Source organism: Rhineura floridana, chromosome 1, assembly GCF_030035675.1.
Source record: "Rhineura floridana isolate rRhiFlo1 chromosome 1, rRhiFlo1.hap2, whole genome shotgun sequence".
Lineage (NCBI taxonomy): Eukaryota > Metazoa > Chordata > Lepidosauria > Squamata > Rhineuridae > Rhineura > Rhineura floridana.
In genome coordinates, this window is record NC_084480.1 from 207356637 (window position 1) to 207369271 (window position 12635).

Here is a 12635-nt window from a genome sequence, read left to right on the forward strand (position 1 = left end):
ACATTTCTCTAGCAGACAATCCATTTGCATGTATATATAAAGAAATTAACATATATCAATAAACAATTCCCTATTTTTGTTTTTTCCTGGATGTAAGTAAATGTATTTTTGTGGTTGGAAGAGGGGGAGGGCCACAGCTCAGTGGTAGAGCATCTGCCTTGCAGGCAGAAGATCCCAAGTTTGGGAAAGTCACCTGCCTAAAACCCTAGAGAGCTGCTGCCTGTCCGTGTAGGCAATACTGAGCTAGATGGATCAATGGCCTGGTTCAACATTAGGTCGCTTCCTATGTTCCTATACTTGAGGTAGGTGTCTGATATCATTGTACCTTGGGGTTGTTTTTTATAAGCATGAAATCTTCAGACCTCCTAAGAGGGATGCTAAGTATTCTGTAGGACCATCTCTCTAGAGCCGGGCTAGAAAACCTGTGGCCCTCCAGATGTTGTTGGACCACAACTCCTATAATCCTTGACAACTGGTCATGCTAGCTGAGGCTGGTGGGAACTGAAGTTCAGCAACATCTGGAGGACCACAGGATCTCCAGCCCTGCCTTAGTGGGATCTTAAACCTTCCTTACTCTGCCAAAGGTGGGAGAAGAAGAGTGGTGCCTGTCAGCTTGATCTTGCCTTGGGAAACAGGAGCCTAAATGATGGGGAGGTGAACTGCCTAAAGTCTTTAGACAGGCTGTGGAAGGGACTACAAATAGTTACATAACTGACAAGAGTGGTAAGGATTTAAAGACTGTTGGCTTCCTTTAGGCCCAGTGAAACGAACAATTTCTACATTAGAGCAATGCCTACTGCTTCACCTTAGGATGTTTCATGCTTGATGATGGTTGCTGCTAATTTATTGTCTTGCTGGGTTCAGTGTTTTATTTTCTAATATTGATTATATTGTGTTACTGAATTTTAACTATGTAAACCACTGTGAGTGGTTCCTATTTGGAGCTGGAAATATAGCATATAAGTTGCCTAAGAAATAAAATAATGGGCTCTCTCTACCTCTCAGAAACCACATCACAGCAAGGTGGAGACCAACTAGTCTCTATCCAGCATCAGACAAGGAGCATCTGCAGGGATCTTGCTTGCTTCATCCCTCTCTGCTAGAAAGAACAGTTTGTAACTAAGAATTTGTGCCTGAGTTTCCTTTCCCCCTTCTCCCTCTGTATCTCTTTTTCTTTTGTGCCATATATTTTGTTTGTAAGCCTGAGGCTGTCTTATTATAAGATGCACTGGAAGCCTCTCCGTTGGCTCTGCCCCAAGACCAGCTGCATCAGGTTCCACTCTCAACTGTCACGTGCAGTAGCCATTCCATCAGCTATAGGAGATGGGACTGCAGGACCTGTAGCACTGACTCTGCTGAAAGACTAATAACTATTGGCCCCCATTCTTTTGTCTTCTCATTGATTTTTTTATTATTTATATCCCATTATTATTATTAGACACAGATAAGCATATAACAAAAAAGGACAATAGGCAAAATCGAATAGGCATTATACTGCAAATCAACAAAACCACTGCTGGTGTTTACAACCAAAATACTGTAAATCCTGATCCTCATGAAAGTATCGCCTCAATGTTTTTTCCCATTTCTGAGATAAGTTTTTTTTTTGCCATTGTGACAAACTTTCAGACCTTCTCACACCATTCTTTAATGGAAGGTGTACCCACTTGCCTCCACTGTTTCATATATGATTGTAGTTGCTACTACCATATAAGATACTAACATTCCATGCTCTCTTCTTACTGACTCTTTCACATAGTTAAGTAAATAAAAGACTGGGTGCAATAGTATATTATATCCTAAATTTTCATTTAAATGCTTTGTTATTCTTCTCCAAAGGCTTTTTGCATGCTCACACTTTCATTGATATTTGTAAGGCACTCTGGAAGCCTCTTTCTTGACTGAAAAGCAGTGGAGGCTGGTGGCTCTGTTGTCAGTGGGGCAGTGAATCCACTCTGGGTTTTAGTCTGAACTTTCAAGGAGCTGTCCAAACGGCTCACTTTGAACAGCTCCTTGAAAGTTCAGACTAAAACCTGGAGCGAATTCACTGTCCCACTGACATTGGAACCACCAGTCTCCACTGCTGAAATGGGAGATAAAATGCTGTTAGTGCTGCCATTGTAGATCATGACGACATCATAATCATCCTTCGCAAGCCTCAGAAATGGAAATCTTTATCCCAGTCTTCATCTGTATTGAAACTATTTTTGTTTTTATATATTGAATTGTTTTAAAAGATATTTTATATATGAAGCTGTTTTCCCCCCACACTTCTCATTTCATTGTTCTGTTTTATAACTGTATATTTTAGTGTAACCTGTCCTGGGACCTTATGGTAAGGAATGGGTAAAAAACTTAATAAATAGAGAAAGAAAGCTTTCAAGAAATAACTCACATATCCATGACCCCCTCATGGTACCACCCCCCTCTGGTATCTCTCCCTCACTGGGCAAAATCTGAGTGACACAAATGACAAAGAGCCTCAAATCAAATCAATGTATGTTTATTTATATGCTATAATATGGTCCAATAATGACTATATGATGTATGACTATGCAGCAGTTATTTTTGTGGTGGGACCTTATAGTAAAGGGCACATAAGAAATTGAATAAATATATAAAGCTTTAAATAACTTACATACTACCACGACTTCTTCAGGTATTTTTTGAATACCCCCTCTGGTTTTCCTCCCACAATGGCCCTCATGTGAGTGACAAGGCAAAGTTTGAGTGACAAACGGCAAATTTAATCAGTTTGTGTTTATTATTTCATTATACAACTCTATAATGACTATGTGATTTTCTGCCTTGAGGCAGAGCTGAAATTCTTGCTGTGCTTGGAAAGGCACAGCAGCCACACAACTGGCATGTGGGCTACTCTATGCACATGTGGCCACAGCACTTCGCTATACTGAAGGGCAGGTGTTCTGCTGTTTTTCCTCCAAAACGGTGGAATTCATGATGGAGTACACCAGCTCTGCAGCATCTCCTTGACAGGGCCAGGCTTCTTGCTTGGCTTCTCCTCCATGACTGGGAAGTCAACATCAGCACAGGGGTCTTGATTGACTCAGACAAAAGGTAGCTGCCAGTGGGGCAGCATGGGTGGAGCTGAATTGTTCCCCTGGCTTCCCACAGTGCAAGTCATCGCCGCTGACCGAGAGGGGGAGAAGTGAGGCATGGGTAGCTTGGCACAGTGCGATGCATGGCAGCATGTGTGTCAGACTGGGTCTGCTGCACTGAGCTACCCATGCCTCACGTCTCCTCCACCCAGTGTGCAGCAGCGACCTGTGGTCCTGGGAAGCAATACAGCACCACCTGTGCCACCTCCCCCAGCTGTTACTGCAGAGAGCTCTCATGCTCTGAGGCTTCAGTGCCTCTGGGAGAGCTGGAAAGATAACACTGCACAGCTGTTTCTACAGTCCACACGGGGAGCAAGTGTCTTTTTACGCTGGCTGAAGTCTGGGTACATGGGGGTTGGATCAGTGCAGCCAGGGATTCTGAGTGGGGCATGGGGCCCACACCCAACTCCTGCACCAGCTCCCACTGCACGTTGAGGTTATTTTTGTGGTGCAGCACTGACTCCGTATGGACCTTGAGCCCATCTCCAGTAGGTCTTGATGCCCAGCATCCCCTGAAATTGCAGGGGATATGGAACATGCTATGCTTTGCAGGCTTGTGTTTTTCTCATGAGGAATTGAGCATGCTGCACATGACACTGCATACAAGAACAGCCTTGGCAGGACCCTGTTGGGCAAAAGACAAAAAACAGGGTATAAAACTCAAGGGACTGAAGAGATGGAAAGGATGCTGGAATAAGCAAGTTTGCATGCTGCCCCCTTTGATAGGGAGATGTTCCCTCTAAGCAGTACTGGGGATATCTATATGTTTGTTTACCATGATGTAACTTCCTTAAAGGGTGGGGTTATTTACCTTCTTCTTCCTCCTCCTTTGTCTGGGGATATTGAGATCTCTGTATATTCTCCATTAACCTCTAGCAGAGGGAGCAGGCAGATGCTCCTTCCAGGAGCATCCTCGCCAATGACTGAAAATGGACTGAGACTACGGATCATTTCTGTCTAAGCTAAAGCCTTTGTTTTCTTAAACATATGAAGGCCGTGAGTAAATATTCTTTTATTCTTTTTACCTAAGAAGATTGTCTCTTGATTTATTTGACTAACTAGTATGTCTGAGAGAAGGTGTGGGACTGGTTATTCTCAAATCCGCTGTTGCATTTATACTTTGCTAAGGAATAGGACTACATATTGTTCCTATTTCATTTAAACCAAACAAAGGAAGACCCACAATCGTGCACCATGAGCTGTGAAGTGGGGCTCAGCACCTCTGGAGAGAGATTGCGTTCATCTGATGATCTTTTGAAGCTTGGTCTTCCCACAAAGAGGAGAAATTTGTTTTCAGTTGCACACAGTCTTCTTAAAATGGTGCCAGTGCCAATAGTTCCATGAAGAAAAGGAAACCTATAGGCCCTTTGTAACATAAAATAACATACATAAACCAGGAACTAATGATTGTGAGGAACTTCATAACTCCTTTTAAATTTTTAAAGGAAACCTCTATACCAACCTGTTCCTACTTTGATTTCAGGGCTTGACAGAAAGGAGGTAGCAGGCAGGGTGATCACTCTTGTCTAACCACCAGTTCCTAACTGCATCCAAGGAAATTCATCTCCCTTTCTTACTGGAGGCTCATGTCTTCTCTCTACTGAGCATATACAGGAATATCGTCCCTTCAGAATTCTTAAAAGAAAATATAAACCAGTGGGTTACGTTTACATCAAGGGTAATTTGCCTAGGATGATGCAGCCTTGAATGAGTTTGGGCCACATAAAGGGTGGGGATCTGGAATTTCCATCATACTGGGCATTTAATTCTGGGGATTTAAGAGGTTTTCTGAAAGAATCTGCATGATGATGATGATGATGATGATGATGTTTTAGAGCATTTTTAGTGTTTTATTTGCCACCCTTTGCTCCTTCTGGGAAGAAGGGCAGGATATAAAAATTAAACAAGTAAATAAAAAACAAAATAAGCATGATGATGATAATTATATTTTTATTATTATTATTTCAGGGATTTATATACTCAGGAGGGCAGGCTCCAGGTTTCTATGAGCAGCCCCTAGATCTCTCACTTTCCTCCACAAACCACACCCTCTCTTGGCCCCACCCCTTTAAATTAAAGCACAGTTTGACCAATATAGGAACCCACTATTTTTAAAGAAAAACACACAGCAGCCTTTCCCAACCTTTGAATCCCCAGATGTTGCTGGACTACAATTCCCATCAGCCACAGCCAGCATACTCAATAGTCAGGAATTATGGGAGCTGCAGGCTAGCAACATCTGGGACCCAAAGGGAAAGGCTGACACAAACTTTAGTATTTCAGTAGTTGCCATTTTCACATTTTTGTCAACAGTATAACTCAGTGGTAACTTAATATGCTGTCCCATACATACTTACCAGGGAGTAAGTCCCTCTGAACTCATTGGGGCTTATTTCTTAGTAGACATATATATAGGATTGCTGTGTCGGAGGTAGAACTTAAGAGACATACAACTTAGAGGTAAACAAAAAATAAACACATCCAAAACAATCCATCAGAATAAATGTTCTTATCTCCTCTCCTGAATTAGAAATGTAGTCTTATTTCTATGTGTTGCTACAAAGAAAAAAACGTTACTTGTGGAACCTGTAGACTATCTCATTACGTCAACGCACAACTTCCTCACCACCTCCATTGTTTCAAAGTTATCCAGAATATTATGTCTCTTAAGTTCTATATCTGATTCCTGCCAAAAGTAGACAATCTGTAATCCTGCACCTACCAATCTAACTCAGTAAGGCTTAATGCTCCGTAGACATGTATAGGATTACACTCCATCAAAATATATTTCAGTTTTTCAGGGGCTGCACCAACTACAGCTACCAACTCTGCCTAACATAGCTCACAAAGGTATGTTGCAAAGATACAAGGCTGTTGCAAAGATAAAATGGAAGGGTAAGTGGAGGAAGGACAACATACACAGCAGTCACAAACTACATAGAGAGAAATAAACATGCACAAAGCCAAGAAAGCACCTCCCAATTGCTTTAACTACTTTTTCATATGCAAATGTATGCTGTCTTTTGAAAGTGGGGTGCCCCACACATGTAATAAGATGTCCGACAGATGGAATGTCAACATGTAAAGCTTTCTCCTTAATTGTATTTCCAAACTAGAAAAGGCTGACTCTGTTTAATTTCTGTGTGCCACACAGGTGTTGAAGGTACGAGAGTCCTGTTCTTCCCCAATGCCAACCCTAAAGCATTTGAAGAACTCACGTTAAGAGTAAAAACAACAAAAACAACTAAATTTGGGCAATTTAATAATATATTTTAAAATCAAAATATGTAAAATGAACATATGTAACTGTATAAAATATTCTGAACATGTGCAGCTTCCCATTTCAAGAACTTCCTCTATTCATTATTTTTGCTCATTTACTGCCTTGGGCTAGTCACCAACTCTCAGACGAACATACCTCACATGGCTCTTGTGAACATATAGAAGGCAGAATGAAAATGGCGACAAAAGAAGGCTTATTCTCTGATCGGATGGTGGATTCATACCCTATCCTGGATGGGGTTACACTCCCCCTAAAGGAGCGGGTTCGTAGCTTGGGAGTCATTCTGGACTCTTCCCTTTCACTTGAGGCTCAAGTACCCTCGGTGGCACGGAATGCGTTCTACCAACTTCGGTTGGTAGCCCAGTTACATCCCTATCTGAGTAAGGAGGACCTTACATCAGTAGTACATGCTCTGGTAACCTTGCGTTTGGATTACTGCAATGCGCTCTACGTAGGGCTGCCTTTGAAGACAGTTCGGAAGCTACAGCTAGTGCAAAATGCGGCTGCCAGATTGTTAACAAGGACCAAGCGGTCCGAGCACATAACACCTGTTCTGGCTCGCTTGCACTGGCTACCAATATGCTTCCGGGCCAGATTCAAAGTGTTGGTATTAACCTATAAAGCCTTATACGGCACGGGACCACGATACCTGTTGGAACGTCTCTCCCGATATGAACCGGCCCGTACACTACGTTCTGTTACGAAGGCCCTCCTCCGGGTTCCGACTCATAGAGAGGCCCGGAGGGTGGTGACAAGATCTAGGGCCTTCTCAGTGGTGGCCCCCGAACTGTGGAACAGTCTTTCCGAGGAGGTGCGCCTGGCGCCGACACTGATATCCTTTCGGCGCCAGGTTAAAACCTTCCTCTTTTCCAAAGCATTTTAATTTAAATTAACCTGATTTTCATATTTGTTGTATTGATTTTAGATTGTTCTTATTTTATATGTTCTTATTGTATTATATTGTGTATTTTATTGTATTCTTTGTGTTCACCGCCCAGAGAGCTATTGCTAGTCGGGCGGTATATAATTCTAATAAATAAATAAATAAATAAATAAATAAAAATTATTCCTTGTATTATAGACATGAAATGTTAATTCCTTTAATCAGAGGGGTGCAGGCTGGACAACAGCTAGAGCGCAAGTGGTGAAAGATGTGCTCCGAGGCTGATCAGGCATGAGTAAAACTTCGGTAACTGTGCTGACTGTGTGGCAGTGACGGCAGCAAAGAAGGCATCCTCAAGTAGCCATCCACTGGAGCTTTTCCATATTGTCAGGGGCCTGTTGACAACAACTCCAGGAAATGGAGTTTTACGCCCTTCGGAGGCCCACTGTGAATCGTTTGCAAGGAACTTTGAGGGTAAAGTTGCTTGCTGAGGATAAAGTAGCAATCTTGATACCCCATCCACATCTAATTGAGATATCCTAATTCACAAAGACAATCTTAGCGCAAGCAAATTATATTAATTTATTGTATTTAGATGTTTAACCTGCTTTATCCCAATGGCTCATGCGTGGTAACATTAACAAAGCACCGTTAAAATCTACATTTGAAAGCCCTATAATCTATAGTAACACTCGTGCGTGCGCGCGCGTGCACACACACACACACACACACACACAAATGTACTATCAGTCTTTGACCATGTCATGCTTTCCTCTGGAATGCACTCAAATTTATACTTTCATGAGTCACCAGAGGATGGGATAACTGTGGGAAAAAACTTTACAGAAATCAATGGAGGATTGGAAGTGGTAAGAGCAGAAAGCTGATTTGTGGCTGCAGCTGTTGCTACCCACATAAGATAAGAGAGCTAAGAGTGAGTCACTCAGTCACTGCTTTTATCAAGATTGGCTCTGTGCACCCAACCCACCCCTCATGAAAAGGAAGCCAGGCATTCCTTCCACAGGTCAGTTGCTGGCTCTTTTCTGGATTAATTTTGGGAGTGTCCCTATCCTGATTACCAAAGCACTTCCCTCCCTCCACATACTTAACCCTATGCATCTAATTCCTGACTATTTATCCATGCACTTTGCCCCATATTCACTGGATTTATTTCTCTTGATTTGGCACCAAGCTTGTACAAACTAACCACTTACCTGCCTAGGTACAAAGGTTGTTTTCTTTTAGATCACAAATGGCATAGGTATGTGTGTGTGGGTGGTTGGGCTAATACAAATGCATGGGCTAGCTAAGGACTGATTAGCACAGCAAACTAAACGTTCTTCTGGCTTAACCTCTGAATACCCATACTCCAATCCTGACTAAAGAGTGGGAGAGGGCAGGAGAAGACACATGACTGCCACAGCCCAGGTTCTTCCAACTATGGTGTATTGCCTCAACCCTCCATAACAAGAAAGCCAAGGGAAGAACCTTTGGGGCTGTACACAGCTATTAAAGGTGAAAAAGCTCTTCCTCCTTTGTATTTGGCCACCCTACACTCAATACCTAGTAAAGGAGAAGAGTTGGTGGTGATTACCTCTAGTTTAGATGGCTTTAGAAGAAGATTAGACAAATTCATGGAGGCGAGATCTATCAATTACTTTTGGATGTAAGATGTAAATGCAACTTCCATAGTCAGAAGCAGCATATTTCTGGGACAACTGCCAGTGGATTACTATCTCCATTTTGTTCTGATTGCAAGCTTTCCATTGGCTCTTGCTGGCCACTACTAGAGTCAGAGAGGTGGACTAGCTAGATCAGGGATGAGTAACCTGTGGACCTCCAAGTGTTGTTTGCCTCAGCCAACAAGGACAATGGTCAGGGATAATGGGAGTTGGAGCCCAACAGCATCTGAAGTGTCAAGGGCCCTCTCTCCTTGAGCTAGATCCTTGATACAATCTACCATAGGTAATTCTTATGTCCATATTCTTAGTTTCTAACAAAGCTATTTCATTTACTGAATTATCACACTCTACACTGAGGCATTTGACCAGGAATAGTGCCAGCTGGTAACAGTGACCCCTTGGAAATCTCTGCCGGTTGACATCTTGTACTCATTTGTGGTGCAACATAATTAAGAATGAGAGGCTGAAGCAAGGCTATCACAGCTACGTTAAATGAAACACAATGCTGCATATTTGTTTTGGCCCCAGCTGTCATGCTGATACTCTATCAGCTGTGACAACATATCAGTATAATAAGAGTCTTCTGTCATCACAGGAAAGGGGGGAGGGAAGCTGAACACTGTAGTTAAAAATCAGGAAGCAGACAAAGACAGACTGTCTTGTGGAAGTTCTGCTTTTCCATGGGAAGTGCCCCTGTTCACTTTTTACAATCCTGATGTCCCGTAGGGCCTTTCCAGATGACTGTGCATTCCCTGTACAATAAACTAATAATTACTGAGTTGTTGGAAGGGACCCAAATGTATTCTCCCCAGATAGCACAACTATCTACTGTGGAAGTTAGGAAGATGATTTAAATTTTTCTCTGAGCTAGCACAACTTTTGATGAGACACCAGTTTCATGACTTGTTATAGGTGTTATTAATTTATTGTTTTTAGGATTATATTGCACACTGTTCTGTGTATGCATGTAAAAAAGCAGCCTGAACACCTTCAAAATAAAATATAAAATAAAATGCCGTTACTGGGAAGCTCTCTCTCTCTCTCTCTCACACACACACACACTCTCTCTCTCTCTCACACGTATTTATGATGTTATTTGAGTGTCATCTTAAATGTGGTTGCACATGCCATAGGCATCTATTGGATATTGCCTGTGACACCACTGGGATATTCTTTCCTTTAACTTGCTTCATGATTTTAGCTTTTGATTTAGTTTGTGCCACTAGCAGTATCCTCCCATCTTGCAAAACTTTCCCCCCTCTTTTCTTTTCAAAATGAAAAGTTTGCAATGCATTCCTTCCCCTTTTAAGAACTAAACCACACAGACTACCTTGTTAAAATACTAATAAGCACAGTGGCAGAATAGCATAAAATATTTCCCATAAGAAATCTCACCCTAGATCTGTGGGAACAAAATATTGCATTACTAGCACTACAAAATAAGAACAAAATGAGTTTTCCATTTCATCTGGAAAGGCCAACAAGAACTGGGATCACAGTGGAAGCAACAGATTTTCTCACTGAGTTAGAACTATATCTTTCCCCATTTCTGAACAATATTATGGTATAATGATGGGCTCAAGGGGATTAAAATACAGCTATATTTGTGTGCACACAAATCTATGTAGGATTAAGCCCCACCAGCACTAAATTGTACTATAACTATTCCTTGAAAAATGTTGACAACCCTCTGATAATATTTCTTCAGATAACACTGCGGCCAATTGAAGACACTGAAATTGTGTGTCTATTTTCACAATGCTGGGTACAGCAGAATTATTTGCAGTAATGTTTTTGCTGTCATTATCCCCTAATGTGACAGAAAACTGCAAAAGTGGATAAGATTTACAATATTTATGAACTGCTGGAAAGTACCTACTATGGCTCAGAGCCACAAGAAGCCATTCAGTCTTTTTCAAGCCCCATTGATTTTAGCTATATTATTGTTTGGCACTGTGCTCTTATTAGGGTCAGGTTGCCGGAGGGTATTTTTTAAAATTATTACCGAATGATCCAACACATGTTTGTTCAGAAGTCCCACTGAGCAATGTTGGACTTGCTGTCTAGTAAATATGTTCAAGACTGCAGCCCAATTTGCAGTATGCTTACTGATAATAAATATAATAATAAAATTTTATTTCTGAGTCGCCTATCTGACCGAGTTAACGGCCACTCTAGGTGACGTACAATGATACAATCATACAATATAATAAATCAATAAAACCACAATCCGTCTTGAATCAGCATTAAAAACTAACCCATCCCAGAAATCCCATAGGCCTGCCTGAACAGCCAGGTCTTCAAGGCCCGGCGGAAACCTATCAGGGAGGGGGCATGGCGAAGATCGAAAGGAAGGGAATTCCAGAGGGTGGGGGCCACAATCGAACATGCCCTCTCTCTAGTCCAGACCGAGAGAAGGTCTTGTGTGGCTGATCTCGTCAGGCGGCATAATTGGTGATGCTGGAGGCGCTCCTTCAGATAAACTGGGCTGAAACCATATAGGGCTTTAAAGGTCAGCACCAACACCTTGAATTGGGCCCGGTAAACAACTGGTAGCCAGTGTAGATCTACTAGCACCGGAGTGATATGATCACGGCGACTGAGAAAAAGTCTTATTGCGTTCAATGGAACTTAGGTCACTTCCAGATGACCATTGAGTATTCATTAGCATTGTGGAGAGATTAGACAATTTACATCACAGCAAGGTCTATCTCACACTTTCCAGTGCATTTTCCCCATAATTTTCCTTATCACAAAAAGTGACTGACCTTATGTTTCTTGGCCTACCTTGTACAGTCTGCAGAGCAGTGGTTCTCAAACTTTTTTGGTTCGCGGCGCACTGTAAAACATAAAAATTTTCTGGCGCACTTTGTGTACAAAATTAAAAATATATTAATATATTTTAAACTATAATAAAAATTAACTATAGAAAACTATTACTTACCCTATACAAATGGGTTTCTTCTCATTTTTAAAATATACTTTCATAATATTTGAGGCACACCTAGCCACCTCTTAGGGCGCACCAGTGTGCCTGGGCACACCGTTTGAGAATCACTGCTGTAGAGCCTTGCAGTCTGTCGAGCCTAGTGGAGGGAGGCCTTGCCTCAGACTGGAAGTGTCTCTGAGATGTTGTCTTCTGTTGAACTGAACTTTCTAGAAGTCTAGTCATGTGATATGAGTATTCTTCAAGGATTAGTTTTGCAGGATAGGTGAAGACAAAATTAATACTGGCAAACACGAACAAAGTTCCAGGAATTCTGGGAGCTGTAGTATGTCACAACAGATACCTGTCCTATGCTGCAGCTGCTCGTATAACTGAGAAAATAAAACAGTGGATTTGGACAAGGAAGGCAAGGACAAGGAGCCTGCACAAAAAGGTGAAAGAAGAGTCGGGTGTGTCCTGTGATTTTCTAAACTGCCTGTTGAAAGAGAAAACTAACTGTGCTTCCAGGCCTACTGAAGGGCTGAGCAGGCAGGAGGCACTTCAAGACCTGAGAAGAACTGTAGCTGTTGGAGACAGTTCTTGGACCACCAGCTGCTGAACACTAAATTTCCCCACTTTACCATTGGAAACAGTTCCTTGCTCGCTAAGACAAACACAAAGTTTGTGTTTGTAGGGATGTTTAGATAGGGACAGAGGGGGGAAATTGGTTTTACTGCTTTTT

General features: G+C 41.9%; 1 long non-coding RNA gene across 2 annotated transcripts in view; it reads right to left on the bottom strand.

Moving 5' to 3' along the window:
- Positions 1-3197: 3197 nt before the first annotated feature.
- The window catches only part of LOC133365006 (uncharacterized), a 49037-nt gene continuing 39599 nt past the window's right edge, over positions 3198-12635 (bottom strand). The window contains exons 1-3 of one of the 2 annotated variants that reach the window (XR_009758089.1): positions 11736-11802; positions 4582-4754; positions 3198-3744 (exon numbers count right to left, since the gene is read on the bottom strand). This is a non-coding gene — a long non-coding RNA (uncharacterized LOC133365006). Of the gene's footprint in view, positions 3745-4581; positions 4755-11735; positions 11803-12635 lie in introns of those variants that run through there. The other variant, XR_009758091.1, reaches the window with a different exon arrangement.